Raw genomic sequence first — 22,581 nt, 5'->3', positions numbered from 1 at the left:
AACATACGTAAAAATCACGAAAATTCGCAAATTATTTTTAAGCTAGAAATTCATAAAAAAATTTCCTTTTAAATCTAAGATTTGAAAATTTTTAATAATCTATAATATATCCTAGGCAGATAAACAGTCACCGTTCAGAATCGTTTTTCGTATACAATGATACCTATCATTGCATTCAAATTTAACCTACCCTAGTCAGAGGTCCACCCCACCCCCTAATGTACAGCAGAGCGATACCCACTTACCCGCCTTTTTTTTTTACATTTTTTTTTTGCTGGGTCAAAAAACTGGAAAACACAACACAAGTTTCCGCAATCCTTATAATAAAATCAAAAAACTAATGTGAAACATATTGGTATTATATTATATTTTTATTTACAATGTTATACTATTTTTATTTTTATTTCATCTTATTTTTGATATCAAACCGTCATTGCGTGTTAAGTACGCTAAATTTTTCCCAAAAAAAACGTTCTCCTTCGCCAAAGTACGCCGAGTCCAATCCGCGACGTCTCACATCTCTACATCGGCTCTGTACCGTCTCATCATCAAATCAGTAATAAATTTAATTAATTAATTAGGCTTAGGTCTAGTTATCTAATCCACAGCGGCCGATCGGTCGGCCCGCTAATTACTCATTACGTAATCCTACCAAACAGGTGATAAATATAAACACATAATGAGCAACAGAAATACCGTGATACCGTCTCTCCATTAATTATTCAAAAGTCTCGCATACAGAGCGTGCCAAATAATTCTCAAAACAAATCTCCAATTTCTCCATCTACACCTACCTCTAGAGATGGATTCAGTTTTCCAACTAACCGAGTCTTTGAATCAATAATTTTTTTTCTGAGTCTGTTAGAATACTTGCAGTACATTTATTATTTGAACACTTCCATTTCAACTGTGTGTCTTTACGTTTCCGAATAAAACGATATTTATTACTATCACAAATTACCAAACACTATGTCATACCTAGATAAAGAAGTTAATAATGGTAACGATATTGTTAATTTATTTAAAAAATACTTCTCTAATACATACATCACAAACGATATAACCTGCCCAGAAATTAATTTAAAACAAAATAATATCGAAACAATTAATAAAATTGAATTAAAACAGATAGATATTTTCAATGAACTTTGGAATATTAGTTATAAAACAGCAATTGGTCCTGATGAAATTTCGCCATTATTTCTAAAGAAGTGTGCATTAATACTCACTCCAGCTATAACCTCTTTATTTAATAAGTCATTGTTATCAGGTATCTTTCCAGAACAATGTAAATCCTCATATATAACCCCTATTTTCAAAAAAGGCAACAGATGTTTAATAAACAATTATCGTCCTATATCTAAATTGTCAATAATACCTAAATTATTTTCAAAATTGGTGAATAATATTATCACGCCTTTATGCAATAAATTATTATCGAATGACCGCCATGGATTTAGGCAAAATAGATCAACAATAACAAATTTGTGCATGTTTAAACACGCAATCTTAGATTCTTTTGAAATGCAATCACAAACTGATTTCATATATACCTAACCGATATGGAAAAAGCCTTCGATAGGGTTAATCATAAATTATTAATAAATAAATTGAAAACGTATGGATTCACTGAACCACTTCTTTCTTGGTTTTATTCTTTCATCTCTGGACGCACCCAAATTGTAAAATATAAAAATTATGTCTCTGAACAAATTCTCGTTACTTCCGGTGTCCCCCAAGGAGACCATTCATCCCCAATATTATTTTGCCTTTTTATAAATTATATATCAGATGTAATTTCTCATTCCAAAATATTATTATTAGCTGATGATGCAAAAATATTCAAAAATATTAGTTGCACAAAAGACGCTATTGAACTACAATTAGATTTAAATAATATGTATAAATGGTGCCATCAAAATGCTATTCACTTAAATTAAAAAAAAAAATGTTTCTATATTACATTTTCTTTAAAAAGACAACCTATTCAGTTAAATTATTAGTTGGGTAATATAAATTTATTAAAAGTTTCTACAGTACACGATCTTGGAGTAAAATTTGACTCCAAACTATCTTTTAAGGACCATGTACTTTATATTAGAAATAGAGCGTCGAAAAAGTTAGGTTTTTAAAAATGAACATGTCGAAACTTTAGAGATGAATCTGCGTTAAAAACATTATACTACTCACTAACCCGTTCACATTTTGATTATGCACTCCTAATCTGGCATCCATATTTAGAAACGCAAATCCAAGATTTAAACAAAATTCAAAATAATTTTATCAGATTTTTATGCTATCAATGTTTTGTTTATAGAGCACCCCATCCTGATTATAATCTTACAATCCGTTTTTTTAATATGCAATCATTAAAACAAAGATTTCTGCAAATTAAATCAAAATTTTTATTCAAATTATTAAATAATATGATTGATTGTCCGGAATTACTACAAAATATAAATTTTAAAATAAATTCAATAAACCACCGATCTGTAAATTTATTCTACATAAAACATTCAGCTACAAACTATATGCGAAATTCTCCATCAAATATTTTAATGTCCACAGGCAACTCTATAAAAAATATTGATTTTTTTGATAATTCTCTAAATACTTTTATGTCAAATGTTCTAAGAAATACATAACAAATTAGGTATTAGAAATAAAATTAATATCTCGTTTTATTTCATTTTATTGTTTTTTTTATTATAGAAATTTAAATATTTAAATATTTATTGTATGATATTAATACCTATTTCCTCTTTAAATTTTAAGTTACTTTTATTATTATTATTATTATCATTGTTATTAAAATTATTGTTATATACAACTCATTTACTGTTAATGTACGTGTACAGTATATTATATATATTATATGAAAAAAAAAAATGTAATTGGGATTTATTTCCGTAATAAAGAAAATATTATTATTATTATTATTATTATGATTATTATGATGATTATCAATGCAAAATATTATACAAACGACAAATAACATTAGCACGTATGAACACGTGACCCAACATAACACTTCTTCTATATAAAATATTGCAAAAAAACAATAAACATGCGAAACAAAGCTTATTGTGCATACATGCGCACAACACACATTCAACAAAAAAACACCATATATGCACTAAGATATTATACAAAAAAGAAAAGGACAATAACCCACAGAACAACATGACGTAACAGAAAAACCCCTTAGTAAAACATTGCGAAAAGACCAACGACAATGTGTGAAAACTCGACATAACTAACATGCGCACAACCATACTTCTCGCAACAGACATGAATAACACATTCTCAGATTACGTAATAACAATTAAGTGGGGATAAGACAATCGATTCACTATATAAGCGTTATGCACAGGCAATGAACACACACACAGTGCAACACGGATGTCTACGCTACACCACGTCCACGTCGCCCACAGTGATCTAAATGCCGCCGAAATCTTTGTTAAAACCATAACCAGTTTTGGTTCTATGCCAAGTTAACTTTCAATATTGCGTTTATTCTATCACCAGATATGAGTCTATTTTCGTACATTTATCTATGTTCGTTAATCACAAAAAAACGTCATTCTTTTATTTACTATGTCACCCATGCAATCCTATAATGATTAAACTAATTACAATCTATTGCTCATCCAACGATTCATCCCAAACAATAAATATGTGTTTTATCTCACGTGCTTAGAATATGAGATAGACGTTGCTTGATATTTCATTGCTTATTAAACTTCGAATTATCAAAGTATATTTTTAGTTACATTCTTAGAGCTAAAGAGTGGACAGGATATCCTCTTGGCCCGGCTCCTTCCTCATCTGGAGCCTAAATACAACTATATAAGCAAACCTAAACACACGCATGATTGTTATGTAGCTCAATCTCATAATAATCCGCTAGACATCGAATCCTTTCCCGTGTATGTGAAATACGAATAAAGATGACACTTAATCTCGATTAGTACGAGTCAACAGTGTATTATAAAGAAAAATGTGCACTTAATTGTGATAGGATATTGTGAAAATAATCAAAGGGTATAAATAACGTGCATCGACCCATACGAACAAAGACGTAACCAATGCAGTGAGGGTCTACGTATTACACATTCTAATCCACACAAGGTAAGTGAATAGTTATATTTATCACATTTAAAAAATCATTGATCACGAACATCAGTGTATAATATAAAAAGTGCAGTAATAAGGAAGTGCAGTATAGGTAACGCATTGATATATATTATTCGATTATACGTGGACTTAGCGTGATCCCGGGTCTATATATCCGGTGGACACTGCTCAACGCTATCTTTCCCTGCCACCTAGCTGTTGTAGCTCTCTCACTCTCTCTCTCTCTACCTCTTTCCCTTTATATTTTTTACCCACTACAAATGGCGCCCAACTAGGTAACGTTATAACCAAGATTAACAATCATTACAATATACCTACACAAGTTTCTTAATAAACATCTGAAATGCATGATATTCCATTCTGAAACAAAAAAATCAGTTCATCATACCTTGAATCATCAAAACAATCAATATTTAAAATTGATCACTTTAACTCGACTAATTAGAAATAATAACAAATAAAACTAACTAGCACAATACAAATGAATGCCACACAAAACAATCTCAAAGGCCTTAGTAACTGTCAGAAAATACAATTTATAGTGTTATTAAAACAATCTTTTAAAACAATCTCAACAACAGTACTCAACACTCAAATCAAACTCACCTCTCAATACAAAACAACAATTAAATATTTAGCCAAAAGTGCTGGAGCCCAAACTAAAATAAACGAACCAAGATTTCTGAAATACTTCCAATACTTCATCATAAAGCATACTACAAGAGGATGCCTTTTACCATCAACATTCGAAACATTATTATTAGAACTAATACAAATTTTAGATTACTCTTGCATATCATTTCCAATTGAAACCACTTTACAAAAAATCACAACAGATGCCATTCCACGAAAATACAGACAATCAGGAACACAATACCACAAATCAACCACAAGAAAAGGTAGTCAACGAATTACTCGCTACAATATCCTGTGAAGAAATAACTAAATTAAATCTACCGAATATCACTACAGAACTAAAAAAAAAGAAATTAAAAACCGAAGGCAATTTACCAGCATTAAGATCTAGACTATCCAGATATATAAAAGGAGATTGGATAAATTCTGACTTTGAAAATAATAATATCAAAATGTCGTACAGAATACCATTTTATAAACCAAACAAATATTCCGGAGCAGCACATGAGAACATTGATTCATTCATACAAAAATTCTACAAAGCCAGCTCCATTAATGGCTGGACAGCAAAACAAAAAAAGTCATTCATCGCTATTTACCTTCAAAACACAGCTTTAAAATTCTTAACAATTTTGAGAATAGCAACCCAAACAGGATATGGGAGCAAATAGAAAACGCTATCCGTCTAGAATTTGAACCTACGACACAAAACTACATGTTGAGAACCATGTTAGAAAAACGAAAACAATTACCTGTTGAAACAACAGCATTATACATCAACGACGCAGAAAATATATGCAAAAGAATAGATCCCAACATGCCACAATCAGAAATTGCACATAATATAATGAAAGGACTCAAACCTGAAATAGCCAGATACGTAGGAATATTAGATAACACCACACTAGAAGATTTAAAGAAGAATATCAGAAAATATAAATCCACGGAATTCATGATCACCGGAAATACTACACAATCTCACGATGACATCAGAGCTCAAATTACTAAAGAACACATAAATGCCACAGATGACAACAAGACAAAAAAACAAATGGATCTATTAACTACTTAGTAACTATGATGAATAATCTAAGCCAACAAATTAACAACAACAATAAATTTAACAATAACAACAAACTAAATTCAACTAATCACAATCAACATACAAATCGTTACCCACAAAACTATCAAAACAACAATCAAGCTAACATCAACAGAAACAACAACTTCCAACATCAGAATAACAGCAGATTTAATAATCTGCTTAACTACAACAATTTCAACAAATACAATGACAACCGAAACAATAATCCAGAAAAATCTAACAATGACACCAATTACAACAAAAGACCAATTTATAATAACTCCGAAAAACAGTCACAATGTGAACACTGCAACAAATACAACCATACCAGCGCAGAATGCAAATGGAAATTAATATGCAATTTATGCAATAAAAGATATCACACAGCCGAAACTTGCTACTCAAAAAACCCCACTTCCGACCAAAAAAACCAATAGAAAGGTTAAATGCTCAATCTGGAAATATGCATTACCCTTAAATTCCAGACATAACGACAACACAACCAAACCAACAGAAATCAAACAACACAATTATAGAAACAGACCTAATACAAATCATAATAAACAAAGACAGAAAAGATAACGCATTATATATAACAGCAAATTTAAACAACGAAGACATCGAAGTAACGATAGACTCTGGAGCAAACATAAATTGCATCCGCCCAGACCTAATTGATCACAGGCTAATAAATCCATCAAACAAATATCAATTATCAGGACCAGATACAACATCACTACAATTTATTGGAACGACTTCCATTGATCTAAAAATTGAAAACACAACATTTAAAATTCCAGTATGCGTTATAAAAAATCTGAGCAGCACCATAATACTAGGAAACGAATTTCTAGCCAGTAATAAAGCTAAAATCGACTACACTAAAAAAATAATTACCTTAAACAAGAAAATCAAAACTAAAATAATGAACAACAAATTCAAACAAATCGAAAACCACATCGACAACATAGAACACAATACTATGATATCACCAAATATAATTGAAACTGATATAGATATACTGAATATCACACCTAAATACTCTATAGCACACACAATATCTGCTGACCTTCAACACAAAACTGATCTATCAAACAAATTAACACAAAAATACGGTAACATGTCTTACATACTCGACAGCTTACAACTTATACCAGGTGAAATGGGCGAGACCGTTTTCGACCAAAAACGTACCCTTCCCTTTTCGGCCGATTCACTTTTCGACCAAATTTAAAAAAAGTCTATTCCCTTTTCGACCAAAATTGTACCCTTCCCTTTTCGGCCGATTCACTTTTCGACCAAATTTAAAAAAAACGCCAATTCCCTTTTCGACTAAAATCGTACCCTTCCCTTTTCGGCCGATTCACTTTTCGACCAAATTTAAAAAACATCGATTCCCTTTTCGACCAAAACAAAAAGTTTTGTAATATGATATGTAAAATAAAGAAAATAATATACAATATAATAATATACTTTAGAGTTTAGTTTATACAGTTATTAGTCGTGCGTTGTAAACTAGAACTTGCTGATGCCCATATTTCTGGAGGATAGTCACAATCGTCTGTTAAATAGTTGTCAATGAGATAGTCTGCATATTTGATAACTTTATCATCTATAGGACGATCAGCCATAAAGTTTTGAAGAAAACAATCTAAAACATTATTTGGTTCTAGAAAAAGCAATCCAAAAGTGTGGCGCAACCATAATCCAATTTCTGAAGATCGGTCTTGATATTCAGTAGCCAGTCCTACTTTTTGGATTTGGCGATACCAAGCTTGGGTTAAATGGAACCTACACCCAATAATTTGAGTTTGTGGCCAAATTTCATGGACTGCGTTAATTATTGCTTTTTCATAATCTGTCGTTACATACTGAGGCAATAATGTTACACCTAAAGAAGTGCATTTCTGTAATATCAAATGAAATGCATGAATGTAAGTTTCAATAGTCTTGTTTGGAAGTAAACAAAATATTAATGGAATATAGTTTCCGTTTTTAAGACCATGGATAGTGAACATTTGTGTAAAAAAACGAGCCGATATATATATATATATAGGTTTTAATAATTTTCAATATGTACCTATAACATAAAATATAATACCTATATTAAACTTTTTGTATTGTATAATTTTGTTAATATAACATAAAATATAATACCTAGGTAGGTATATTAAACTTTTTGTATTGTATAATTTTGTTGTTGTATTTTTTATAAAATATTATACGCATTATGACATATTAACATAACATAGAAATAATGCTAATATATAGGTATTCTATTTTACAAAAATTATATACCAATTATTTTCTTTATTTTACATATCATATTACAAAACTTTTTGTTTTGGTCGAAAAGGGAATCGATGTTTTTTAAATTTGGTCGAAAAGTGAATCGGCCGAAAAGGGAAGGGTACGATTTTAGTCGAAAAGGGAATTGGCGTTTTTTTTAAATTTGGTCGAAAAGTGAATCGGCCGAAAAGGGAAGGGTACAATTTTGGTCGAAAAGGGAATAGACTTTTTTTAAATTTGTCGAAAAGTGAATCGGCCGAAAAGGGAAGTGTACGTTTTTGGTCGAAAACGGCTATGCCCGGTGAAATAACCACAATCGACACAGAACAAAGAACCATACACTATCTAATATACAAAGAAAAACATAATATGCCGACATCTTATATAGACATATTTGATAATTTTTACAATCTAAAAAACTCTGCCATAACAGAAGGATACGATTACATAGCTATATGCGTTAATAATATTACAAACAATGAATTAATATGGGACACAATTAAGAATATGATATATTAAATATTCAACAAAACAGAAATACACTTGCTAATATGCAATACACAAAAAAACAAAAAATCAAACATAATATCCAACATAAAAAATACATACAATCGAATTACAAATACTAATGATGAAATCGAAATCCAATACCCCCAATATATATATATATTATATATAAAACATTTTCTAAATACCGTATGGGATAAAACGTACTATCCGATGGAAATTGCGGATTATATGCTTTAACCAACGGTATAAATGATAACAAACCCAAAAAGATAATAGCCCTAGCCAACATAATAGACTTACTAGGATTATCTGAACTACCAAACTACTGGTGGCACGATGACCAACTAAGTAGTATTGCAAATCACTTCGGATTCAATATTCAGATAAAACAAAAGATGGATATGTATATGGATCAGGATTCATACCTCCCACAGTACTGTATAATCTAAACAATGGGACCCACTGGTACCCTGGCACACTAATAAAAAACAAATCGAAATAAAATAAAATACCACAAAGAATAATACATTCGGAAAATTACATTTCCATTCAACATATAAAAAACAGACTCGAAAACATTGATAAACAACAAAGTAAATCATAACAGAGAAATTCAGACTATAAATACGATTATAAACATAGACAGAGAAAAGGTATATGACAATGAAGGAACCCAAATCAACATATCTAATAACATAACCCTAGAGCAACACCATCGAACTGTAGAATTATTAAAACAATTCATACACATATTTTCTACTGACACAACACACATAAAACCAGCGAAAATACAACCCTGTCAGATAAAAATCAAACCAAATTCAAAAGAACCAAAATTCAACCCACCACACAGAATTTCCCCTTCCCAGAGACAAAAACTTAAAATACAATTAGATAAACTAATAACAGCGAACATAGTGAAATATAAAAAATCAAATTTTCCACCTTCACTAGCGTTTTTAGTTAAAAAAAAGGAGAAAAACAGCTACAGATTAGTCGTTTCATACAAAGAACTCAACAATATAATAGAATCTGACCAATACCCACTACCCAGAACTATAGACTTATTCCGCAGCTTGGAGAGCTCAAAGTCCTTCACAACTTTGGACATTAATAGCGGATTCTTTCAAGTACCGGTTAGAGAACAAGACCAATACATGCTAGCTTTCACAACAGTACACGGCTTAATGACGTTTACCAGATTACCACAAGGATTCAAAAATTCAAGTGCAATATTTCAAAGAGAACTCAATAAAGCCTTTTCAGAGTATCTATACAAATCAGTAATAATATTCATTGATGACCTAGCCACTTTTGGGCAAAACTTCGAAACAGGTTTACGCAACTTGGGAAAAGTATTTGAATTTATACGAGTAGACCAATTCATTAAAAACAGCCAAATGCACAATAATTGCACAAAAAAATTGAACTTTTAGGACATCAAAAATATCCAATGAAGGCCTTAAACCCTTAGCCAGAAATACTATAGCTATAACAAACTTCGAACGACCCAAAACACTAAAACAAGTACGCAGTTTTCTAGGAATGTGCAGTTATTACCGAAGAGTAGTAAGAAACTTTTTACACATAGCTAATCCATTATTTCAATTAACTAAACACGATAACAACAAACACATAACATAGAATAGTGATCATGAAAATGCATTTAATAAATTAAAAACATTTTACTGCATTTTTCTGACGACAAAGATACTTATGTAACGGTCGACGATAGCATAAGTGGCCTCGGAGTAATACTTGAACAACCAGACCAGAATAATAAATTAAGACCAGTAGGATATGCATCACGAAAGGTATTAGACTCTAAAAAGACATATTCATCTACAACTTTAGAACTTTTAGGTCTAGTATTTGACATAACTTACTTCAGAGAATTTCTTTGGGGACGCAAATTCACAGTATTTTCGGACAACATTAGTCTACAGTATTATAAAAACTTAAAAATACCCTCCGCCAGAATAGCAAGACTAACATTAAAAATATTAGATTTTGATTTAATAATAAAACACAAAGCAGGAAAGAAAACAAAGTTGTAGATTGTTTATCCAGAGAAAACATCATGAACATAATAGACGCAGTAATATTCGAATACGACTCGCAGTACCACCATCAAGAATTAATACAAAACCTAAACACTGAAAAACCTACAGAAATAAACATTATACAAAGTCAAAAAAATTGATGAATTTTGTAATGAAATAATGAAAGCCCTAAACAACATACCAACATCTAACAAATATAAAAAACTATCAAGAAGATATATAATAACAAACCAAATATTATATCTAAAAAGACACATGCCCAAACAAAACATAGTCAATGCCATAGTAATTCCAAAGAACTTAATTCAAAACGTAATAACAGCTCACCACAACCCCAATTTAGCAGGACACTTAGGGATCACGAAAACTATTAAAGCAATTCAAATCAAATATTCATGGCCATCATTAATAAAAGAAGTAACAGCATTTATCAAGTCATTTCAACAATGCCAGATCAATAAGATGTCACAAGGCAAACCAGCAGGATGCCTAGAACCAATACCACTACCAACAAGTAAATCATTGTACAGAATAACAATGGACTTCTTAGGCCCTCTACCATCCAGCAACAACAAAAAATATATACTCGTATTCACTTGTCAAAGCTCAAAATACGTCATAGCGAAGGCCACAAGAACCTCAGATGCCAATGCAGTAGCGAAATCTCTAATACAATACATCACACAATATGGTGTCCCCAGATACCTCGCTTCAGACAGAGGACTAAATTTCAGAAATAAAATCTTAAATGATATATACACAAACCTTGGAATAAAACAGATATTCTCGTCTAGCTATGCACCTCAATCACAAGGCTTCACCGAAAAAATCAACGGAGTTATATGCCAAGCAATATGACACTATATAAAAGACAACAACCAATCAAGGTGGTCATTCTATTTGCCTTATATAATATTTAGCTACAATAACTCACCTCAAATATCCACAAGTTACAGTACATATTATTTATTACACGGCTTCAATGCTAACATAAGAATATACATACAAATAATTCCCGAAAACCTATCTTATGATATAAATAAATCACTTGAGGAATTAAAACAGGTCAGAGAAAGCATACCAGAGTACATAAAAAAGGCTCAAGAAGTACAAAAATTAAACCACGACAAATCACATAAACTTACAACATATAAACCAAACCAATTAGTATTAGTCAAATTCCCTTTCCAAGAACCAAATAAAACCGCCAAAATATATAGGCCCTTACAAAATTATTTCAAAAATTAGTGATGTAAATTATATGATAGAACTTGTACTAAACAATAAACTAACAATAGATGTCGTTCATATTAGACGTTTGAAACCATACTTCCAAAGGGACATATCGGATTCAAGTGAAGAGGCGAAACCTACAGAAATAGGTAAATAACATTTGTAAATCACTTATTAATATGTCTAAACTCAAACTGTTATTACACACGTTACTCACAATCATTATACATACAATACTACATACGAAATGATTTACAGCATACGACTGTTCAGGTACCAAGATCAATATAACATCATTCAACACTCTGAATGTAGACTACTGCTCACCCCCCCCCCCCCATGCCAAACAAAATAGAAAAAATCCCGGTAATCGAATTATTGCAAATAAGAGAATTTAAACACATACAATTCCAAGCTTGCTACATAGTAAATTAGTAACCGACTACTTAATTACAAAATGCTCTGCTTTCGATGATGCTCAAGCTGTAAAAATCGGATATTTTACCGATCTCATAGAAATAAGTGCAGCACAATGTGCGGACGCACACTCTAAACGTGCTTACACTTTCTACCAAGGCATAACAGCAAGCAATATAAGAATAAATCAAACAATGTATTTTTCGGAGACCATCAAAGGCCCGGTTAATCAAGATGGTGACTGCACTGGAGAAGTCTTCCGAACAGATAAATATGAATGGGAAAATATCTTAGTACAAGCCAAATATAAAATAATATTATCGGAAGCGGTAGCAATCGCAAACAGTAGAGATGACCAACTAATATTGCCCACAGGTACTCGCTTAAAGTTATCTGAATCATATGGAATCGATTCACGCAAAGGAGAAATCATATGGAAATACATCCAACAAGCAAATTGCGATACTAACGACTATGATGCTTTATATGAGGACCCAGCCACTTTGATAACATCTAAACAATCCCAAAACTCAACCATTGAAATACAAACCTTTTTAGTCGAATCTGACAAAGTTGCTTTTGCGCTACAAAAATTAAATGTAGACTATGCATGTCACATACCCGTATTTCGAACCGAACATCCAAGACTATTCATATTAACAAATATAGCCAACATACGATTTTTCCACACTAGACCAATTTCCACATAAAACACAGACCTCATGGCATACATAAACACGAAATTCGTTTATATACAAAACATTTTACAAGCCACAGTCACTTCCATGTATATTGACCTAAAGTAACTAAACAATGTCACTTAGAAAGCAACATGCTTTTGCAAAAATTATCATTAGCAGCTTACAGCCTATCAGAATTCACATACACTATGGAAGAAGGACCTGGTTACACTGCATTAAAAATCGGAGAAATTGTATATTTAATAAAATGCGAACCTGTAGATGTTGAACTTGACAGAAGCCACAAAGTATGCTTTCAAGAACTACCAGTAGTTTACAACAAACAAAAACTATTCATGACCTCTAAAACACACACATTACAGAAATATGGAACTGAAATTGACAGCACCATCATACTACCGACAGGATACCTTATGTAAGAAGAATGGATCAGTATGTCACCCAACTACAATGAGTTAGGCTCTACAAAAATACCACCACAAATCCTAAAACCACAAACAACTTGGATTTGGGCATATAAAAGCCCAGACAATTAATGAACGCAGGACTTTACTCCAGCGACACGATCAACGCCCTACAAAAGCATTTATTATTTCCCCAAGAGATTGACGCAGCCCAAAGCAACTTAGCCAGACAAACAATGGGATACACCACAATAGATCAAGGTTTGAAACTTAAACCATACATTCGTTATTCATGTCGGTCACTTGTTGTGCCCAGCGAGCCGCCGCGTCTATTACACTGAACAGTTGATCATCCTGTTCCGGTTCCAGTGGACGGACGTCCGGGTTGGGCAAACCGTAATCGCCGAGCGTTTTTCCGTGTGCCCGAAGAAGGTCTCCAATGGCGTTCAGATTCACCACCCTCGCGCGGTCAACGTTCTGCAAACGGCGATTGAAGTCTTCCATCATGCTCTCCTCGTTGCTCGTGTGCAACCTCAGCGGTTCCGCTGGATGGCCGTGCATCAGTATCGTGACGAAGAGATACCGAAGTTGCCAGGGAGTATCTAACGCCAAAGACTCTTCCATGCACGCATGCCATGCCTGGTCGTCTTCTATGAGTCTCAGAGCGATTGCCGCAGCCATACGTCTCATGTACGATCCCTTCGACCCTCCTTATGCCTTGGAAAGACTGTGGGCCTCTACGATGAAGCAGCAACAGTCGTAGGTGGAATCGGTGCTGATCCATTGGGCTGACGGCATACATGTGAGCCAACGTCTCGTTGGCCATCCGTCGTCGCCGCGACGATCATCTCCTGTTCGCTTGGTTCCAAGTGTAATGTACCGGTATCTCGTGATACAGGTACTGTCTTGCCTCCTCGTCGTTTGTGTCGAGTGTAAAAAACTCCGTTAGTTTCGTACGACGCCAGTTAGCATCGTGTAACCGCCGTTCTTCGACACGTCCAGGAGCAAAGTACACAGTCTGAAGATCTTCTAGGTGAACTGGTAGTCTAATGATTGTGTGACTTCTCTTGTACATTTCATACGAAAACAACCGCCATAGCGGTTATTTGTTGTTTTTGACAACCTTCAGGCAGCCCAACGTACCGTGAGTTGACATAGCTGAAATATATAATGGTAATAACACCAATTACATTGAAAGCTGTATATGATACTATAAACTCTGTGTATGAAAACTATAAATGATTGAATCTGCTTACCTTAATAACTCATCGCCATCATGAATAGCCAAAGTGCCCAAAGTAGCAGCGTCGTGTCCCTCGAAGACGTATTTATAATGGTATTTAACACTCTAAGTGGTCGAGCACAGCTCGACGTTGATGTGTGCATCATATTTGGCCAGAAGGTATGGATTGTATGGAACGACAAACTCATAACCGCCTTCTTCTCGCCTGATAAGGGTCACGCGACCATTATTCGGACAGCGGACGGCTGACCTGTTTGCTTAAAAAAATTAGGAATATCTGCAGATTTGACTTCATAAAAACGTTGACATAAAATTTTCAATTAAACTTCAGTTGTAAGCGATGTCCCTAACAAATCGTGGTGCGGGGTAACCACGCTTTTGATGGATATGTCTAATGACAAGTGGACTGTATGTGTTTAATTAAATATACATATATAGTATATAGTATATACAAAAGAATGTATTTGAAATATAACCAAATCAATATAAGTGATCAAATATATCAAAATAATAATTGTATGAAATTACAATACAATATTATAATAATAACAAAAATTAAATTAAACCAATAACATAAAACAATAAGCAAATTAAAGTAAACAAAACCCTTACCGCGTACTGCGCCACTGCAACAGCCGAATAATAAGGTTTACGCGACAAATATCAACGTAAAATAAAAGAGTACACAACAAATTACGCGGAACTTACCAACGCAATAAGACACGGTGAATAATAATAAAACCCGTTAGACAATCGCGGCGGCCCGTATATATATAGACCGCCGTGGATAGCTCAGCATTGGGAGAAGGGGGTGCCGCGTCTAGAATATTCTAGTGCTGTCGCGGTGACACAGGCGCATTATTGAATGATCGAGAATATTCTCAATCATTCCAGAGCTGTACCCAACATCAGTTTTACCTTTTATTCGATTAATTTCTACCACCTCAGCCAACATTCTTGCCTTGTCCGTCTCAATTTCTTGAAAAGTGTAGAGCAATTTTTTATCATTTCGTTTATTCGATTTTATAAGCTTCATGGTGAAACATTCGCATATACAATTCGAAACTAATACGGAATTCAATACGTATATTATAATATAAAAATACCGGTTTATGATCAGCGTATGTGTAACTGTCAAACTATTGTTATGAATACCTAACTATAAATAACTAGTATATAGTAGGTACCGGATATAATATAGTGTATGATTAAACAATGATGTTTGTAAAACAATTAGGATTAAGAAATAAAGATGTTATTATAGTTTAGCATAAATAAAGTACAATCCCAAATCTGCAAGTATGCACTAATTATATAGGAGGGATTGTCCTACTTAAATTTAGATATGAGGTACGATAAGATGATATGTAAGGGGGTTGGAAATGGACAGCACGGAGTGTCTATACCGATTCGATTAATAAAACTAACTGATAACTTATTTAGTTCATGTTTGTTATTTTAAATATATACTTGAGTTCAAAACTCTACGAGTACGAGGCTACGGTCAACCGACTTGTAACATTGGTGGCAGCGGAAAAAACGAACCATTGTAGCAGACACAGGATTTTTAATTAAGCAGTTTTAAGTTTAAATTATTATTGAACGAGTCAAGACACATCATTCTATTCAAACTTCAGAGCATTCAATTCAAACTTCGGAGCATTCTATTCAGACTTCAGAGCATTCCAGTCTTCAGAGCATTCTATTTTCAACTTCAGGGCATTTCCAGTCAAATCAATTAAGGAGCCTTCCGGACTACCAACTTCGACAATGTTATATGTAATGTTAATGTAAGTTTTATTTTTATATTTAGAAACACCCAATTTTTTTAATTTTTTTTATGATTAATGAGTGACGATAGTTCGTATACAAAAGACGATAGTAAGGATTTAACTTTTGTACCAGATAAGTCGTTTGAGTCCGACGATAGTAGAGCTGGACAATCTACACCAAACAAAAGTAGTAGTATCAGTAGTAGTCAATTAGTAGATCCACAACCAAATACAAGCACTCTATTAGGTTTACAGAATCCCGTTAGTGGTCGAAATACTTTAGATCTATCAATTCAACGTAGACGGGTAAAAGTTCCCGCAGGGGTTAGCTCTAATATTCTAGAGAAAACTTTTTCGTTTGACCCAAGTACACAAGTTTATATTTTTTCTCGGGAGTCTAGTCAAGTGGTTTCAGAGTCTCACAGCATGAGTTTGATAACTTCTATGGAGGCGGCATTGCGAATCTTACCAAAATTTGAAAAGCAAGACTCTGACGGTTTACAAAATTTTATAAGGTCAGCAGGGTTTGCTTTGTCATGTATCGATGAAAGTTTAAGACCCGTGATGTTAGGTGCATTAATGGCAAATTTAACGGCAAAGGCGGCTCAAGTTATTCGGTTTAAAAAAATTAGCACTTGGGAGGAGCTGAAGGCAACTTTAAAAAATTGTTTTGAGCCACGGAATACTTCTACACATTTGCTGTTAGAATTAACAACAACTCGACAGAAAGTCGATGAGGATGTTGGTACGTTTTTTGAGAGATTAGAAAAATTATTTCACTTAACATTGAATGTCCAAACTAAAGATAAAAATACAGAAGTGGCAGAGGTCATAGAACAAATTTTAAAGTCGCAGACATTAAGTATCTTTGTGGAAGGATTGAAACAATCAGTGAAAATGATAGTTAAAGCAAGTCATCCAAGAACAATTGAGGAAGCACTAGCAGAAGCTCAACAAGAGGAAACGTCATATAAATCAGACAAGAAAACACAGTCAAAAATGCCAAAACAAGAAGCAGGGAAAATGACATGTTTTAATTGTGGAAAAGTAGGCCACACGGCGAAGGTATGTTGGTCAAAGTCAAATCACGAATTTAAAAAAAAACCGCAAGACAATCAAAAAAACTGGGTCACAGATACAGGCCAAAATTCAAAACAAAACAATTGGTCAGCGAATATGAATAAACAAACTGCAGAAAGCAGTACTAGCTATAATAACAAAACAATTTTTTGTAAATATTGTAAAAAACCAGTTCATGAAATTGGAGTATGCAGAAAATTAAAGTACAATAATGAGAAAAAAGCAGGTCAAGGAAGTTTTAATGCAGAGCCATCAACATCGGGAAACGAAACAGGATCGATTCAGAACGGCGAACGATCGGTCCAGGAAATCAAAGCAACAGCCGTAACATTTTTAGATCATTCAAATTAAAGGCACAACTTTTTAAAGATCATGTTTTATGTCAATCTACAGAATTTGTTAATCAAGACTCAAAGTTTTTGGTTGACACAGGTAGCGAAATAAATATAATTAAATTATTATCACTTAAGGACAATGTAAGAGTTAACGAAAAAATTATATATCGATTAAAAGTTATCAACGAATTTTTCGTTAACACAATCGGTTCGACAAGTTTAACATTGTATTTTGGAAAAGAAAAAAGACAAGTAAGATTTCAAGTCGTAAGTAATAATTTTCCAATACCCCATGATGGAATCTTGGGTAAAGAATTTTTGGAAGACAATAAAATAGCGATTGACTATGCAAAAAATGAGATTACGTCAACAGTGACTGAAGGCAACTCCACAGTATTAAATCAAAACATTCAAAATATCAACAATGACGACATTGCAGTAATACCACCAAGATATGAAATGGTAGTTCCAATACAAATTACGGACGATCGAATAAAAGAAAGTGATACATTAATTATTTATTCACAAGCAGTACAAGATCTAGTTCAATGTGGAAACGTTATAACTACAGTGAAGGATCGACAAATATTAGTAAAAATTGTAAATCAAAATGAAAATTCAATAAAATTACAGGCAGTGGATTTGAACAATCTATTGTACGAGCAATATGAAGAAACAAGTTTAAAAGTGTGCACTAAATTACCAGAAGTTCAAGAACAAGGAGATCGCTTACAGTTATTGGAAAAATCTTTAAGATTGCAGCATCTAAACAAGGAAGAATATCGATCATTGAAGGATATATTTGCAGAATATTCTGACGTTTTTTTATTAGAAGGTGATAAATTAGAGGGAACAGCAGCAATACAACATAGAATTAAAACTTCACCCGATATTCAACCAGTTTATATTAAACCATATAGACTACCACAAAATCACAAACAAGAAATATCGATGCAGGTAGATCAGATGGAAAAGGATGGAATTATTACGAAAAGTACTTCACCATGGAACGCCCCATTGATAGTAATACCAAAGAAAACGGATTGTTCGGGAAAGCAAAAATATCGAATCTGTGTGGATTTCAGGAAATTGAATAGTATTATATTTTACAAATCATATGAAAAACGCACACTGTATTTCTTATTACATTATGATTTATGAACACTACATAAAGTAAAAGTCATAATCTCTCTATTGAAAATAATAATAATCATACTAATGATAATAATAATAATGATAATAAAATAATAATCAAATCAGTTCACAACATCTCCCTTCTTAGGGACTACAAAAAATTAATAAGCTAATACGCTATACATTAATACTTAGTAATTAGATACATAATATTAAGACTGAATCTTTTAATATTATTAATATTAGCGCCAGGAAAGCGCTAATAAAAGAGTAAAATAATTTTTTGTCTGTTTATAGAGATGAAAAAAAAGAAAAAATTTGCCGCCCCTAAATTTTGCCGCCCTAGGCTATAGCCTAGTTAGCCTAATAGTAAATCCGGCACTGAATATTAATAATAATAGTAATAATAATGAGAATTATACAAATGCTTCTCAAACATAATTTACCAATACAATTAATCATAATAATAATAATAAGTAAAGGTAATTACTAATTATACAATACAATAAAAACAATAGAACAAATTAAATTAATTTAGATATTTTTTTGGTTTATTAATCACACGACCAAATCTCGATTTTCTAATATCAGCTTGCCCTTTTCCCTTTACCACAATCTCTTTTTGTTTATTCGAATCAATCATCACATTAGTTTTATTAATTCTCAAATGTACTGAAGTCCTTCTGAATTTTCTCCCTTTCACATCCTGTATAATATATGACCTATCACACATAGAAATATTGGTGTTGATTTAGCAATAATTAAGATGTTGAATATAAATAAGTTAAATTAAGAAATATTTGTATTACACATGACGACAATGGCGTGTTGAATTGAGTTACATAGTGTAACAACACAAATGTTTAAAATTACTCATAACTTATATTATTTTAAATATACGTTATGCTTAAATTTATCTAAAATTAACTCAAAATAATAAAAAAATATATTAATATGACATTTTGATTTTATTAATTTGAATAATAAATGTGGGTCGAATCAACAGTCATAAATGGCATTTTGACCACCATAATATATATAGCAGAGAATGGATTTGATAACTACAATTATGTTAAATCAACCCCATTATACTTTAAAACGACGTGCGATAAAGGAGCAAAATTTACCGGAAGTCTAAATTTAGCGCAAACTTCCCGTGGCCGCGTCATGGGTGACGAGATAGACCAAGTTTCCAAGATATTGATAAATGATAACTGTCGTTCGACGTTTGTGTGTGTGTGTTCTTTTGTTTGTTTATATTAATAGTTTTATTACAACTAATGTGCAGTGTACGCCATACATAATACCATTGATTATAGAATAGACAGATAGACCATGCTATAGGGATTTTCGGCGACTACAATTTTAATTATGATAGCTGCCGGTAGGTAGCGTTGTATGAATTAATTTTATATTATTACTACTGACGGCGAATAACATATTCCTCGTTGACTCCTAAAACCGCACACTTTTAATAAAGTACAGAACAAAACCGCACATTTTTAGTAGGTTAAAACCGCACACATTTAATACACATTTAATAGGTTAAAATCGCACAATTTTTAAAATTGTTGTATCCAAAAACCGCACATTTTTTATTTCGACCCCAAAAAGGTTATACTTACCTAGATTAGATACATTTAATAATTTATTCAAAAAAAAAAAAAATGTATTTACAAATATTCAAATTTAAAAATGTAAAAATGTATTCAAATAAAAATATGCATATACACGAGTATTCTAAAATGTAAAAATTATAAAAATGTAATCAATCAAAAATTTAAAAAATTTAAAAATGTAAGGCGTGTACAATTTTTAAAGTTTGATTGGCTTAAATCTATTACCGACATTTTTTAAAAATTTTAGTTTTTAGTAGATTCTTCATTTGACTGCATGTTGTAACCGTGGAGGTACAGTTTTTAATAAAACACCGCCAAACCACATTTCCACTATTACACACTCTAAATTGTCTGTATTTAAAATTGTCGAGTATTAAGCACTTACCCCCTTTATTACTCTCAATTATTTTAAAATCCATTATTATGCCTGATTAAAAATATTTTAATAATTTAATAAAACTGCAAAAAAACATACTATATACTGTATACACAAGAGACAAGACCGACTATATAATAAAATAATAACGAGTGGTGACTAAAATCTTAAATCGTGTTAGTATGATTATTGCAGTATATCTTATAATCTTATCTTATCTAATCCGTTAGTTAGCACTAAAAATAGTGTGCGGTTTTAACCACTATAAGTTTTGGGTATTTTGTTATACAATGACCGAAAAAGTGTGCGGTTTTTGTCTATTGACCTTTTTCGGGTCAAAATCAAAAGTGTGCGGTTTTCGGATGCAACCATATTCCTAGACCGGTTTGAGGTAGTGACAGAAAAAGCGATAAGCCTATTAATGACTTTATCATGGATAAACCTATATTTATTATTTTCTGAGCATTGCACTATGATTGCCACTATCGCTAAATAGTATATTCACAAAATTGTTAATTTTTATGCCGAATTCTACTACAGAAAGCAATAATTAATTAATTTCATTACGAAAGATCAATTTTGTTTGGATGTTTGGAATGTTACGATTCAGTAAAATCTGCTTTGGGCGGAAATATTTAATTGAACATTACATACTATACTAGATTTACCAAATTTTAAAAATAAAGCAAATCTTTAACCATATTGTAATTTTTAATTTTATTGTATTTTCATACTTTATAAAATATATTGTTTTGTATTTTTGTGTTCAAATTTTAAAATGAATAAAAACTCAATAACAACATAAATAATATACATAATTAAATTATTAATATAATTTATAAATAAAATAATAGTTGTGTTTTGTTATTATAAGTACATACTGAATGTGTTAAGTTTAGAAACCAACTATAAGTCTATATAATATGATGAAAAACGATTCTGAGTGAAGATATACCAAGATTGCTAAACTGGATTAGAAATAAAATACTAGGTTTAAAGAATAAAAAAATTGTCTTTATTATTAAAAAAACACAAAATAAGGGTAAAATACATTTATACATTTATATTGAAGCATAATTATTAGAATAAAAGTAAATTGTGATGTTTGTTGGTTCTGAAAAGAACCGTTTAATAAAATTGAAACAAATAGTCTTAAAAAAGACTATTTAAAAATTTAATGCTAAGTCCTGAAAAGAACTGTTTAATATAATAAAAATCAATGCTTAATCCTGAAAAGAACTGTTTAATGTAGTTGATGTGAATTGTCCTAAAAAAGACAGTTTAATGTAATTGATGCAAATAGTCCTGAAAAGAACTATTTAAAAATCAAAGCAAAGTCCTGAAAAGAACTATTTAATGTAATTGATCCTTAGTCCTGAAAAGAACTATTTAATGTAGTTGATGTGAATTGTCCTAAAAAGGACAGTTAAGACTGCTTCTATATTGTTTTATGCAAATAGGTACAAGGTCAGAACAAGAAAAAATGTATTTAATTTATTTAAATATGGTTTAATATTTTTAATTTAGAAAGTTTTGCTAATTTTG

This window comes from Diuraphis noxia, unplaced genomic scaffold, assembly GCF_037042655.1.
Source record: "Diuraphis noxia isolate RWA-SAM2 unplaced genomic scaffold, SU_Dnox_SAM2 contig0003, whole genome shotgun sequence".
In the NCBI taxonomy this organism is placed as follows: Eukaryota; Metazoa; Arthropoda; class Insecta; order Hemiptera; family Aphididae; genus Diuraphis; species Diuraphis noxia.
This window is presented reverse-complemented; position numbering follows the sequence as displayed.